This window comes from Kogia breviceps, chromosome 4 (genome assembly GCF_026419965.1).
Source record: "Kogia breviceps isolate mKogBre1 chromosome 4, mKogBre1 haplotype 1, whole genome shotgun sequence".
Classification (NCBI taxonomy): domain Eukaryota; kingdom Metazoa; phylum Chordata; class Mammalia; order Artiodactyla; family Physeteridae; genus Kogia; species Kogia breviceps.
The window spans coordinates 117,091,176-117,106,990 of record NC_081313.1 but is presented as its reverse complement, the minus strand read 5'-3'; the positions used below and the strand labels follow the sequence as shown (position 1 = coordinate 117,106,990).

At 37.6% G+C, this 15,815-nt stretch overlaps 1 pseudogene; it reads right to left on the bottom strand.

Annotated features, from left to right (window-relative positions):
• Positions 1-1,747: 1,747 nt before the first annotated feature.
• LOC131755116 (mitochondrial import inner membrane translocase subunit TIM14 pseudogene) lies at positions 1,748-2,091 on the bottom strand (annotated as a pseudogene).
• Between the last annotated feature and the right edge of the window lie 13,724 nt (positions 2,092-15,815).

Sequence of the window (15,815 nt, the reverse complement as noted above, 5' to 3'; positions counted from 1 at the left end):
TGTAACAGGTCAGGGTTGCATGGCTGCATGGTAAGTCTGCAATTTGAGGAGTTGCCACTAAAAATAGTGACTTCTCACTATGGTGGTAAGATCCAGTCAGGCTTCCTTCTAACAGACATCTGGTCAGCATGTTATTCCCGTTAGTTATGATTTTTTTCCATAATAATACGTTTAGTAAGTTTACAGACCTGAACAATTACTAAGTTCTAAGGACCACAAAGAAAATGTGATACACTTAGAGCAAAATAGTATGAAATAGACTTAAGTAAAGTTTGGGTCCCTTTTTAGTTTCCACTAACAGTTATCAACTACTTTTTAGTTCCTTGTCCTATTTCCAGGTGTTAATGGAAGATAATCTTCCTCCTATTATTGACAAAACTTGCTTTGCATGTTTAAAACACCAGCTTTGTCACTGGTGCCCAAAGGTCTTAGCAGCTTGGTGAAAAGACCATAAGAACAGCTTTCTCCTATTTTCAGTTTTCTCATTCTCTTGCCTTGTGGGTTCTCAGTCCTCATTCTAGGATTTCTTAGGGGGAAAAGAATCTCATCACCCTTCCAATTATTTTATTTCTCTTCTCAGGGCAAAAAACTTACAGGGAAAGTTAGGAAAAGAATTGTGACCATATTGTGCACATACCCTTTTCTAATCAGGAGTTTCCTTGGTAGTTGGCTTTGCAGCCTTTGGCTGAGAAATCCCCCAGCTCCTATTACTCCTTTCTAATCATTGCTTAATATCATTAAAATTGGTTTCTCTAGAGCAGAGGCTGACAAACTATGGCCCACGGGCTTGCTGCTTGTGCTTGAAAATAAAGCTTTATTGGAACACAGCCATGCCCATTTGTTTACCTATTGTGAGTGGCTGCTCTCCTGCTGCGACAGCAGAGTTGGGTAGTTGCCACAGAGACCATATGGTCCAAAAGCCTAAAATACTGACTGTCTGGCCCTTCTAGAGAAAGTTTACAGACCCACTGCTCTAGAGCATCTATAGCTTTCAGCTTTGTATTAGTTATCTATTGCTGAATAACAAATTACCCCAAAATTTAGCAGTTTAAGGCAAAACATATTGTTTCCCAGTTTCTGTGGGTCAAGAATTCAGGAGTGGTTTAAATGGGTGGTTCTGATTCAGGGTTTCTTATGAAGCTGCAGTCAAAACATCAGCCAGGACTCCAGCTATCTGAAGCCTTACCTGGAGCTGAAGCCTCCCCTTCCAAGATGGTTCCCACACATGGCTGTTAGTAGAAGGCCTGGTTCCTTGCTAGCTGTTGGCAGGAGGTCTCAGTTCCTTGCCACATGGACCTCTCCACAGGGCTACTTGAGTGTCCTCACAACATAGCAATCGGCTTTTCTCCAGCAAGTGATCTGAGGGCAAGGAGAAGTCTGTAACATCTTTTATGATCTAGTGTCAGAAGTCACACACTCTTATTTGCACACCACTCTATTTTATTTTACTTTTGGGCCATGTTGTGTGGCATGCGGGATCCTAGATCCCCGACCAGGGATCAAACCTGTGCCCCCTGCAGTGGAAGCGTGGAGTCTTAACCACTGGACCGCCAGGGAAGTCCCTGAACATTACTCTATTTATTAGAAGGAAGTTACTGAGTTCAGACCACACTCACAGAAAGGAGAATTAAGCTTCATCTTTTATTTTTAATTATTTATTTTTCGCAGCTTTGAGGTTATTTTATGATAAAAGCTGGTACTCATATACATCAATGAAAAAGAACTTAAAATTCATCATACATATACTTTATTTTCTAGCTTGAACTTCTAGTAAATCTTTAGCTTCATTGATTTTTGACTGTTATCTAAGGAGATCCTGCCTTGTCTGGGTGATTTAAATGCATAATACGTCAATGAGTATCTCTTTCCTTTATTGGCTGTAGGGCTTACTCCTAGTATTAATGCTGCTTCCCATTTTGTCATTTTGGGTTCACACTCACCTCTGTAATAGCCACTGGTGAGGGCAGATTTTGATAGATGTGAAACATGTTTTACTTGAGGCTCCATATGCTTCATGGCTTGCAAAATGTAACAGCCTGCACATCCTGCAGCAGCAGTGGTCAGTCCAACGACTACCAGTGTATTGGCCATAGTTCTGGCTCAGCTCCTCTGCCTCCAGGGAGAGCACAGTTGATTCCAGCCCAGAAGTCACAGGCACTGACTTCATTCCTCCATCAGAAAGCAACGTGGCTGCCACCAGCAAGCACAAACTGCCCAGACATGGGGGCCCCAGCATTTCAGCTTCATCTTTTAAAGGAAAGTGTATCAAAGAATTTATGGACATATTTTAAAACCACCATCCTTAACTCCAAAACTTTCTTTTTTTTTTTTTTTTGCGGTAGGCGGGCCTCTCACTGTTGTGGCCTCTGCCGCTGCGGAGTACAGGCCCCGGACGCGCAGGCTCAGCGGCCATGGCTCACGGGCCCAGGCGCTCCGCGGCATGTGGGATCTTCCCAAACTGGGGCACGAACCCGCGTCCCCTGCATCGGCAGGCGGACTCTCAACCACTGCGCCACCAGGGAAGCCCCAAAGCTTTTTTTTTTTTTTTTGCGATACACGGGCCTCTCACTGTTGTGGCTTCTCCCGTTGCGGAGCACAGGCTCCGAACGCGCAGGCTCAGTGGCCATGGCTCACGGGCCCAGCGGCTCCGCGGCATGTAGGATCTTCCCGGACCGGGCCACGAACCCGCGCCCCCTGCATCGGCAGGCGGACTCTCAACCACTGTGCCACCAGGGAAGCCCCCAAAGCTTTTTTTAAAAAAATAAATTTATTTATTTGTTTTTGGCTGCGTTGGGTTTTTGTTGCTGCACGCGGGCTTTCTCTAGTTGCGGCAAGCGGGGGCTACTCTTTGTTGTGGTGCACGGGCTTCTCATTGCGGTGGCTTTTCTTGTTGCAGAGCACAGGCTCTAGGCGCGCAGGCTTCAGTAGATGCGGCATGTGGGCTCAGTAGTTGCGGCACGTGAGCTCTAGAGTGCAGGCTCAGTAGTTGTGGCGCACGGGCTTAGTTGCTCCGTGGCATGTGGGATCTTCCTGGCCCAGGGCTCGAACCCATGTCCCCTGCATTGGCAGGAGGATTTTTAACCACTGCACCACCAAGGAAGTCCCCAAACCATTTTTAAAATTTTGTTTTGTTTTGTTTTGTTTTAAAGGCCTACAAGAGGAGTTAAACTTTTTCCATAAACGACCAGTTAGTAAATATTTTTGGCTTTGTGGGCCATATGATCTCTGTTGCAACTACTCAACTCTGTATCAGGAAAGTAGCCTAGACAATAGGTAAATGAATGGGCATGGATGTGTTCCAATTAAATTTTATTTACAAAAAATAGGCAAGGAGTTGGATTTGGCCCATGGGCTGTAGTTTGCCATCCTCTAGTCCAGAAGATTCTTCTTCAAGAACACAAACCAGGGACTTCCCTGGTGGTCCAGTGGCTAAGACTCTGTGCTCCCAATGCAGGGCGCCCGGTTTCGATCTCTGGTCAGGGACTAGATCCCACATGCCTCAACTAAGAGGTCTCATGCCACAACTAAAGATCTCACACACAGCAATGAAGATCCCGCTGCCACAGATAAGAACCAGCACAGCCTAAATAAATAAATAAGTAAACATTTAAAAGAACACAAACCAAAAAGTTGACTCACATAGAAGACATATAATTTAAAGCCAGGGATCTGTGCATCTTTGACCCTTCTCAACCAAGTTATCAGCTCCTCTAGGATAAGAACCATGGCTTATAGTTCTTTTTATTCTCCTTCAGCACTTAATAAGGTTCTGAGCATGTAGTTGCTATTTAATTAATAATTGTTTATTATTTAATGGGTTCATAGTATTCTGTTGTATGATTATTCTATAATACTTAAGCAATTGTTTCTAGTCTTTGTTGGTACAAATAAGCTGCAATAAATACGGTTCTACATACATATTTATACACACGTATGAGTGTATTCTAGGAGAGATTCCTAGAAGTATAATTATTGAGTCAAATATCATGTGTACTCTTGGGACTTCCCAGGCAGTCCATCATGTGTACTCTTAATCTGACAGAAAGAATTTCAAATTAATGTTAATGTGTAATTTATTTCATATAATAAATGTACGCTATTTCAGGAAAAAATAAAGATATACAAGGTGCCTTGAACTTTATTTATAGACTTCTATTTCCTGTGTGATCTTCATAGAACACTGTAAGCCCTTTATAAGCAAAGTAGTACAATTGAATGCTGATGACCAATGTATCTATTGTCAAGGTGGTGTATGTAAGTCACAGAGCAGGCAGAAATGAAATAAGTCTCTTATTACCATGTTTTCAGAAACTTCTTGAGATGCCTCATAGAACTTTTAGATTTCCCAGAACATAACACAGAAATCACCACTAGCACTGACCTTGCCACATCAAAAACTCCTATCCTGAGAGTCCTTGTTAAAACACAAATATGTTCAGGAGGCAGTATATCCCCTTGTCTCACTATTATGTCAGTGTAATACTATGGAAAGTACCAAAGGATTGGCCTTGCATCAGTGGACCAAGAAAGGGCGACATTTAAAAAAGTAATTTTCGGGACTTCCCTGGTGGTTCAGTGGTTAAGAATCCGCCTTCTAATGCAGGGGACGTGGGTTCGATCCCTGGTTGGGGAACTAGGATCCCATATGCCATGGGGCTACTGAGCCCGCATGCCATAACTACAGAAGCCCGTGTGCCACAACTAAGACCCAAAGCAGCCAAGTAAATAAATAAATGAATAAAAAGTTATTCTTGATTAAAAGAATTTGCTGGAGAGGGGAGGAAAGGACCAAATTGTATTGAGTACTTATTAAGTATCAGATTCTTTACTCATGTTTCCGGTTAAAGTAGATATTATTTATCTTTCTTTCACAGATGAGGAAACATGCTCAGAGGATTTATTGACTTTATTTACCTGTCAGTCAAGTTTGATTTGAATTGGGGTCTAACTCCTAAGCTGTTTCTACTAGATTATGCTGCCTCCCAATATGCTCAGAATGTACTGATATTCTCATGCTAGAGACATACAAGACCTCAGAGCACTGATTACCCTAGCCTGGCCTTATGACACTAATGAACTTCAGGAAAATTTCAGCCTTTGCTCTGTCCAAGAACAAAGCAGGAGCTGTCCATCTGAAAGCAGACTTTTCAGCAGGTAAAGGGAAGCCGGCAGAAGAGATAGGGTAACCAGAAGTAATTACCTTGACCTAGAGTTGAGAGAAATGGAATGCTTTAATTTAGTCATATTGTCTGGTCATTATGCTAATTAGAGGAAATTAAAAAAGAAAGGGAAGGCAAATGGAAAGGAAAAGAGTGGTGGTTAGGGGAATACCTGAGAGAAATAAACTGTTTGCTATTTATGGTCCCAATGAGGCAAAATCAAAACTGAAACTTCTTTGCTCTGCCTCTTTATGATTTTACTTTAGGGGGAAAATCTATTTCACTGTATTTCAGTTTCTCTACCTAATAAATATTAGAAACAAACTTTGCTATTTTAATAACTACTTCTGTCCCTGTGCTTGGAGATTGCTCCTGGATTGTATTTCTTCCAAATATATAATATATATGAACATATGTATTATAATGAAAAAGCTAGAGTTAAATTTCACTCATTTGGACTCTAGTAATTCAGAATTTAAAAAATCAATTGTGGGTTGTGCTGAAATTTATGCTATTGGGGGTATAGATTTTTAAAGAAAGACAATAAAGTCATTAAAAAAATGGTGATATTCAAGTCATTTAAGGGAATTAATAACCTGTAAATAATTTAACACCTATTTCATATTTATTGCTTCTGTCTGAATTCAGACCAAAAAAAAATGTTGAATTTATTCAGTAAAGAAACTCTTGTTTACATGGCATTCAACAACTGAATTAATCCCTAAGGGGCTATTATACACCTTAGATCTGCATTTTGGGAACGCTGGAAGTAAGAGGTTAAAAAATAAATTTTGGAAGGAAGGGTTATGCTAAAAGGAAGTAGAGAATTAGGGTCTAGAAACTATTATTGGAATCGACACGTAAGAGGTTTTTTGGTGACATCCAGAGGTTAGTTTTGGTAGTGTGGTGTGAATGGAAGCAAATTTTCAGGGATTTCAGGAATGACTAAGTAGTAAGGAACATTCATTCCAAATATTTGGCAGGGAAATGAAGGAGAAAAAGGACAGTAACAATGGGGGGTGGGAAATAACTGCAAGTGAAGATTTTTGCAAAAAGTGGGAGACTTCTGCATGATGGGAGGCAGACAAAGATTATTCTAGAAAGAAATGGAAAGGAATGGGATTAAAACATTGGGTAGAAATGAAGAAATTAATAAATTAGACCTTACAAAATAGAAAAAAATTCTGGTCTTTGAAAGTCAGTCTAAGAAAATGAGAAGACAAGGCACACACTGGGAAGAAACATTTGCAAGACACATATCTGATAAAGTATTGGTAACCTGAATATGTAAAAGACTCACTAAACTCAATAATAAGAAAACAATCAAAAAAAGAAAAAGAAAAAATGGGCAAAATATTTGAACAAACATTTTACAGAAGATATACGGATGGCAAATAAATACATGAAAAGATGCTTGACACTATTGGTCATTAGGAAAACGCAAATTAAAATGACAATGAGACATCACTACATACCTAGTAGAATGACTTAAAAATAAATAAATAAAACAAAACCAACAACTGATAATGTCAAATGCTGCTGAGGATGTGGAAAAACTGGAACTCTCATACATTGGTGGTGGGAATGCAAAATGGTACAGCCACATTGGAGAACAGTTTGGTAATTTCCTATAAAGTTAAACATGCATTTATTCTATGACCTAACAAACCCACTCCTAGGTATTTACTCAGGAGAAATGAAGACTTATACCTACACAAAAACGTCTATGGGAATCTGAAAAAAAAATATTATATATATATATAATGGAATCACTTTACTGTACACCTGAAACTAACACAATATTGTAAATCAACTGTACTTCAATAAAAAATCAAAAATTAAAAAAAACTCTATGGGGATATTTATAGCAGCTTTGTTCATATTTTAAAAATACCAGAAACATGCCAAATGTCCATCAACATGAAACAGACTGTGGTACACCTGTACAATGGAATTCTGTTCAGCAGTAAAAAGGAACAAGCTACTAATACATGCAACACCATAAATGACTCTCAAAAGCATTACGCTCAGCGAAAGAAGCCAGATTCGAAAGTCTACATACTGTATGGTTCCATTATACATTTGGAGAAAGGAAAACTATAGGGACAGAAATCCAATCAGCAGTTGCGAGGGGGCTGAGGGTAGGGGAGGTACAAAGAGATGTGATGGAACTTTTTAGGGTGATAGAAATACTACATATCTTGATTGTTGTAATTGTTACATGACAGCATAAGTTTGTCAAAATTCACAGAAACACCATAAAAGGATGAATTTTACTATATATAAATTATACCTCAGTCAACTTGAAAAAATTTTTATTTTTTAAAATAATAGTTCTCATATTTATTTATTTATTTTTGGCTGTGTTGGGTCTTATTAGAGGCACACAGGCTTTCTAGTTAAGGCACGGAAGCTCAGTATTGTGGCTCTCAGGCTTAGTTGTGTTCCCCGTCATGTGGGATCTTACTTCCCAGATCAGGGATTGAACCCGCGTCCCCTGCATTGTAAGGCAGATTCTTTACCACTGGACCACCAGGGAAGTCCAAAAAAATCAATTTTAAACGGCTGGGTAGAGAATAGTTTCTGGGAAAAAGTATTGGTAGGAACACTTAAGCACGTATGTTTTTTCTTGCTTTAAAGCTTTTGCATACATGTGTCCTTCACTTAAGGAGTCTCTCCTTTTCCTTTTTTCCTGAATAACTCCTTATTCTCCTTTGCGTTTCAGTAAAGTATTACTCCCCACACCCCCAGAAAGACTTCCCTGACCCATAGACTAGGTTAACTTTTCCTGTTGTGTGTTCCTAATAGCATGCTTATCTAATACCTATGGCAGAGTGTATCATACGCTATTGCAACTGCTTATTCATTGCTCCTCTTTTGTGCTGTAAGCTCCCTGAGAGCAGGAATAGCATCTATCTTAGTTAATTATTGTATCCTTGTATTTAGCACAGAGCCAGGAAGAATATTTGTTGAATATATAAAGCAGAAGGTTTGGAATGGCTAAATGAGAAATTGAATATTAAATTGATAAGGGATGAAAAATAGGTAAGTTATTCCCAAAACTACATCTCCAGTTCTGACCTCATACCTATGTTCTACTTACCATAATTCAGATTGTCTATGTGATATCTTCACAGAAATGTCCCACTGTTACTTAAGGCTTAATACTTCTAAGCAGAAGTAATTTTCTCCCTCCTCAATTTCATTCAAATTGAATTATTTTCCCAATTATTCTATTTCTGTCAAGTGGTATCTCTATCCTTATAGTCTTCCAAAAGAGAAACTTAATTACATTTAACTTTTCCTTCTACTTGCCCACTCATCTAATTTAATATAGAAAATGTTAAGCCCTTCTTTTAAAATGTTTCTCATTCACATTTGTTTTCTTTTTACTACCACTGCTGTTCTTATAGAGACAAATATGGTCCGAGAGGCAGACACCAAGCAAGGAATCACATATTCAAATATGTAATTATGACTTGCAATCAGTACATAGAGGAAATAAACAGAGGGCTGTTATATGGGATGGGGAGGACCTAATCTGTATAGAGTGGCAAAAGAACACTTTGAGAAGGTTACATTTAAGCTGAGAAGAATGAGAGAGAGCCAGCAATAGGGAGAATAGAAAGACCATACTGAACTGAAGGAAAAGAGCGTGCATAGTATTTGAGGTGGGGAGAAAAATTGATGTTCAGTTATAGCATGTTCCAGAAACTAAAACAAGATGATTATAGCTGGAGGGCAGTGAGCAATGGGGAAGAGTGATAGAGTGGAGGCTGGGGAAACAGGCAGGGACCAGGTCATGTGAAGTGTTGTATACTATGGCAAAGGGTTTGGATATTATTGTTTCTAATGTGAAGCTACTGAAGAATTTTAATCAAGGGAATAACATAATGCAAGAAGTGGTAAGCAAGAAAATTGCTAAACATGTGAACATATCTAAATAAGCATTTATTGTAAACAACATTAACAATGATTTTAAAGTCTAGATTGAGAAGATGTTAAAACTAAAATATTAGATAACGACAGTGAGCAAGATGGGAGGGAAAGTGATTGGAGATAAAGTTTTACAAAGCCCTTGATTATTCGGGAAGAGAATAGGTAAATTAACTTTAGACTTTCTAATGTGCATGTTAAGAAGATGAGAATAACTATCAAAATGATAGAAACATAAAGGCTCTAAATCAATAAAGGTAAAGAAAGAGGAATAAATAAAACCAGAACCATCCAATAAAAGGCATGCAAGGAGGAAAAAAAGTTTTTAAAATGCATTATAAATTGAAATAAAACACATTATAGAATTGTAGAAATAAGTCAAAATATGTCAATAATTTAAATATATAAATATATTAAGCTTGTCAGTTAAAATCAGAACTGCTTATATTAGATAATAAGGAAAAAAACTAGCTATATGTGTTTGCCACAGACATAGCTAAAACATAAAGGCATAGAAATTTGAAAGCAAATGAATGAAAAAAATACATGATGGGCAAATATTACCCCAAAAGAATGTTAATGTAGTGATATTAATACCAAACAAAATAGACTTTAAGGTGGAAAGCACTGTTAGGAATAAATGTATTTATTTATTTATTAAAGTTACCTCTTTTTTTTTGATGTGCACCATTTTAAAAGTCTTTATTGAATTTGTTACAATATTGCTTCTGTTTTATGTTTTTCGGTTTTTTGTCCCTGAGGCATGTGGGATCTTAGCTCCCCGACCAGGGATCAAACCCGCACCCCCTGCATTGAAAGGCAGAGTCTTAACCACTGGACTGCCAGGGAAGTCCCATAAATTTATTTTTAAGATAAATAATCAAGGAATAATTTACCAAGGAGATATAGCAATTCTGAATCTATATGTAACTTACAATATATCTTCAACAGATATAAAGTAAAAATATCATTGACAGAATTGCAAGAAATAAACACATTTTAAATTACAGTGGGAGAGGTTTTTTTAAACCACCTTTCCTACAGAAACAGAAAAAGCAGACAAAATATTAATAAGGATATAGAAGATATGAACAACACAGTTAGCAAGATTGATTTCATGGATATAGCCAGAATCCTTCACCTAACAGAGATTACATGTTCTTCTTAAGTACACACGGAAAACTTACATCTTACTGCAAAGCCAGTCTCAAGAAATAGCAAAAGAATTGATATCATATGGACTACATCCTTTTTTTACAAGAGTATAACAAAACTAGAAATCAACAACAAAAAGCCCCACACCCCACAATAGAGTAACCTTTAGTTTCTGCCTTAAACACATAGGTGGATGGTAATAGTGCCATTTACTGAGATAGGAAAGTCTGAAAGAGGAAAGGGTTTTTAAGCTGGGTGGAAATGGGGTCAGAGGAAAGATGAATCAGTTCAGAGACGTCTGGGCAACCTAACACCTAGTGAGGTATTGGGACAGATGTACCTCAACTTAGTCACCAGCCGTAGACTTAATGTGTCTGCTGTGACCACACTTCTTTTCAAAGAACCCTCTTTCTATTTTGGGATTTTGTAAATTTGAGTTTGAAATTTACCTAAATTAATATTGCCAATTAATTGATTATATCGCCACCTGGTGGTGTACTTTAGGATAGCAGGAGATGTGTTTGTTTATTAGGTGAATTCCTGTATACTTTTTTAAAAAATTAAAGAAAGCAAGGATTATAAAATCATTGGTTTCATTGTTCAAAATATTGCCATTATTATATATATATTATGCACTTTTTTTCTATATCCCAAACTATCAGTATTGTTTTTATTTTAAACTATTAATATTGCAAAAGGTTAGATCTCCCCAAACGAAAAAAGCTGAATGCACAAAAAATTACACAAATAGCTAATATTCGTTGAATGCTGACTACGTGTTAGGCACCACTGTAAGTTCTTTACAAGAGCATCTCGTTTAATGTTCACAACATTTCTATAAATACTGTATATTATGTCTGACTTGAGGAAACTGAGGCATAGAGAGATAAGTAATTTAATCAAAGCTACAGGGCTAGTAAACCACAGAGCTGAGATGTGAATATAGGTAGTATGGTCCTATAGCTCTTTTTTTTTTTTATAGCTCTTAAGCTTAACCATTGTGAACATTGTTTAAATCAGGAAAAAATGAATATAGTCTAAATGTTTAACAATAAAGAAAATGGCCCAGTAAACTCTAGAGTGTCAGTTTGTTAGAATGCTATGCAGACATTTAAAATGATAGATTCAAAGATTCTGTAATAACAGGGGAAACTATTTATAATGTGAAAAATCTAGCCAATGTTATGCATACAGTATTAGTTATACGTCTGTATGTGACAGTCTAATATGTTTTTTTAATTTTTGTTTTTAAAAACTTATTTGGAAATAATTTCAAACTTATAAGAAGTTGCAAAAATAAAAATAGTACAAAGAACAGTCATACACCTTTTACAAAGATTCACCTATTGTTATTTTATCCCCTTTGCTTTGTCATTTATTCTCTCTCTCCATACACACACAGAATAGATGCCAATTTTTTTCCTGAACCCCTTGAGGTAACTTACATACATCATAGTTCTTACCCCTAAATACTTCAGCATATATTTCTGAAGAATAGGGCTTTGCCCTATAGCTATTAACTTCGTAAATTTACATTGGTAGAATACTTTTATCTAATTCACTGTCTATATTCCAAATTTTTAAGTTGATCTAATAATGTCCCTCATAGGCTTTTCTCTTTCCAGGACAGTTTCAATTTTAGGGTCAGGTACAGTATTGAGTTGCCATGTCTCTTCAGCTGCCTTAAATCTTGAATATTTCCCAGCTTTTCTTTGCATTTTTTTGACATTGACATTTTTGAAGAATGTAACTCTGCCCCACCTCCACCTTTAAAAAAAATAGAACATTTTTCATTTTCTGTTTGATGTTTCCTTGTGATTATATCATCATACACTTTTAGTAGGGATACTGCATAGATGATTTCATAACCTTCTCAGGATATTACATATGAAGGCACGTGATGTCTATCTGTCCCTCACAGGTAATACAGTATTAATTTTCATCATGCAGTCAAAGTGGTACCCACTACCTCCACTGTATAATCATCTTCTAATTTTTTTCCTTGCAACTAATAAGAAGTGGGGGGGATAATTTAAGACCATTCATATATTCTATTCTCCCCCCCAAATTTCTCTTATATTTAGCATCTATTGGATGACTCTTGATCCTATCTCTCCCATGAACATTGCCAAATGATGATTTTCCATCTAGCACCCTGTCCATATTTACCACTAGTCCCTCACAGGGCTGCATCATGACTTTCATGAGTCCTATGATATTTTGCCTTTCTCGGCCCCTTACTCCATAAAAAATTTTTTAAATTATATTTATGACTATGTTGGTATAAAGATTAATATGATCCAAGCTAGATTTATTGTTATTATGTTTATTTTTCTTTTGGTTTCTTTTAAAAGAAATAAAAATTAAAACATTTTCATGGGCCTTTAAAAGTATCGTGGGATTTTGGGACTTCCCTGGTGGCTCAGTGGTTAAAAATCCGCCTGCCAATGCAGGGGACACAGGTTTGAGCCCCGGTCCGGGAAGATCCCACATGCCACGGAGAAACTAAGCCTGTGAGCCACAACTACTGAGCCTGTGCTCTAGAGCCCTCAAGCCACAACTACTGAAGCCCGCGCACCTAGAGCCCGCGCTCTGCAAAAGAGAAGCCACCGCAATGAGAAGCCCATGCACCGCAACAAAGAGTAGCCCCCGCTTGCTGCAACTAAAGAAAGCTCGCGTGCAGCAACGAAAACCCAATGCAGTCAAAAATAAATAAATAAATTTAATTAATTAATTAACTAATTTAAAAGTATCATGGTATTTAGACACTGTGCCTAATGGGTAAGTTGACTCTAGGCCCTCAGTATTCTGCACTAAGCAAGAGGCCTCCCTTCTCCCCCTTTTATCTATCTATCTTACTATCTATCTACCTGTCTGTCTGTCTATCTATCTAAGATTACAGACTCATGGATTGCTATTTTTCTCAATGGTGTATAATTCATTATTGTTTTTACTTAGTTTGGTGCTCAGATTGTCCCAGATTTGGCCAGTGGGAGCCTCTTCAAGCTGGCCCCCATGTAATATGCTCCTGTCATCTTCTAGCACTTACTATCTGGCATAACAAGATGTTCCAGGCTCCAATTTTACCTACATTGCCCCAGCCCTGGTATCAGCCATTTCTCAAAGGAGCCCAGGTTCCTTTTAGTGAGGCATGGTATTAGAAACCAAGATCTGGACACCAGATATGCTCATTGCTATTGGGTTGTATTTGCTACTTTGGCTATTCTTTCCTTTGAATAGCCAGAGCTAGGAAATATAGGCATATATGTACATATACATGGGCACAGACATAAATATGTATATACACACATATTCATATTTTAGAAATCATGAGTTCACACCAGTTTCTCTAATTCCAACCTGTCTCTACAGGATTCTTGCTTGTCCTCCCTATTCTATACTTACGTATCCCTTCTTCCACAGTGAGTAACTTGGTTCCCAACAATTTCCTCAATCTTAGATTACATATAAAATTGTTTCAGAATTGCTTTGCCCATACCATTATAATTTAACAATCATGCTAAAAAGAGTTTAGGATTTGTTTGCACTTTTCTCTCTCTACCCTCTCCAAAACTTAGCATATAATGTGTCCATAAATTCCTTGGATTAGTTCCCTTTTTAAATTTTATTCCCATTTAGTGTGGTCATGGTATTCATTTGAAATAAAGTGTGTTCATTTGTTTGATTGGATTTTGGTTTTAGTTTTTCCTCCCTTCTTATTATTTTTGAGTATGTAAGATATTAACATGCTTTCAAAAGTCAAAACTATATAAAAATTTACATTCAGAGAAGGGTCACTCCCTTCTGGTTACTCCTTCCACCCCTTCTCCTTGTAGGAAACACATTTTGTTGTTTTCTGGTTTATCCTTCATGTTTCTTTTTGTAATGATAATGCATGTTTTCTTGTTTTTCCCTTTTTTCTTACACAAAAGGTAGCATACTATATATGCTCTTTCGCACTTTGCTTTTTTCATTTAATATCTCCTGGAAATCATTTCATATCAGTTCATTGAGATCTTCCTCATTCTTCCATTCTTCTTTACAGCTGCATAGTACTCCATTGTATGAGTGCATTATTCAAACAACCTCTTTCAGTTAGATATTTAGGGAGGTTCCAATATCTTGAAATTACAAATAATGCTACAATGTATAATCTTGTTCATGTGTATTTTTATGTTGTTAAAGGTGTAACTTCAGGATAAATTTCTGCAAATGGGATTACTGTGTTGAAGGGTAAATTTGTATGTAGTTTTGCCATATTCCCTCCAGCAATGTATGAGAGTATCTGTTTTCTTATATGCTTATCAACAAAGTGTACTGTCAAGCTTTTGATTATTTTGTGAATCTAATGAGTGAAAAATGATATCTCAATATGCTTTAATAACGTCCATTGTTCTTATTATGAATGAAGTTGATATGTTTTTATATATTTAAAAACTACTTTATACATCTCTTTGTGAATCGTCTGTTCATGCTTTTTGCCTATTTTTCTACAGGAAAACTGCATTTTTACTGTTTGATACAGTAGCCTCTAGTCATATATGGTACTTGAGCACTTCAAATGTGGCAAGTACAAATGAAGGACAGAATTTTAAATTGATTTAGTTTTAATTGCTTACAATTAAAATGTAAATAGCCACATGTGGGTAGTGGCTACCCTATTGGACAGCACAGCCTTATGTCTCACTTGTAGCTCGCAGAAGCCCACTTAACTCCTTTTCTCTAGAATCTGAAAAAACTGAGCTGTAATATCATGATTCACTAATGATCCTATCATTGCCCTATCATACAGTGTTTATTTGTAGTAATTTGATTAGTGTCTGTATACCTCATTCGGTCACAAGCTCTCGGGCAAGGGCTGTGTTTGCTTTTTCTCAGTTTTATATTGTGCCCAGCACTTAATCCAGTATCTAGAACATAACAGGTGCTCAATAAATATGTGAGCACATGAATGAATTTAAAAGTATGTGAACACCGGGTCGCCGCGCTGCGTGCCACTGGTCCCCCCACCCCAACCCGCCGCGGCCGTCGGGAGGGGTTTACCCGGCGGCTGTCGTGTGGGCTGGGGCCGTGTGCGCGCACGTGCGCGCGCCCCACGACCCTGGGGAAGGTGGGAACCCGCTGGGGGAAAAAAAAAGTATATGAATATACCTTTGCTATAAATGTGTACTCCACTATCTACTGAGTGTGTGTGTGGGAGGGCGGTTACCAGAGACAAATCTAAAGATGTGGAGATGATACCAAGACCAGGTTATTCAAGAGAAATGGAGTTGGTTGCAGAATTACTTTGGAATCAGGAAATTGGCTTTATTAATAATAAGATTTTTAAGCACTCACTATATGCCAGACAGTATCCTAAGTACTGTGAAGTGTCTTATATTATCCTCATAAAATGACCCTGTGGAATAAGTACTATTATTATCCCCATTTTACAGATGGCATGGAGGAAAAGAGGAGTAACTTGCCCAAGGTCATACAGCTAGTAAGTAGTAGAGCAAGCGTTTAAATCTAAGCAATCTGACTTCAGAGCCTACCTTCTTAACCACAATGCAGTATTACTTTCTG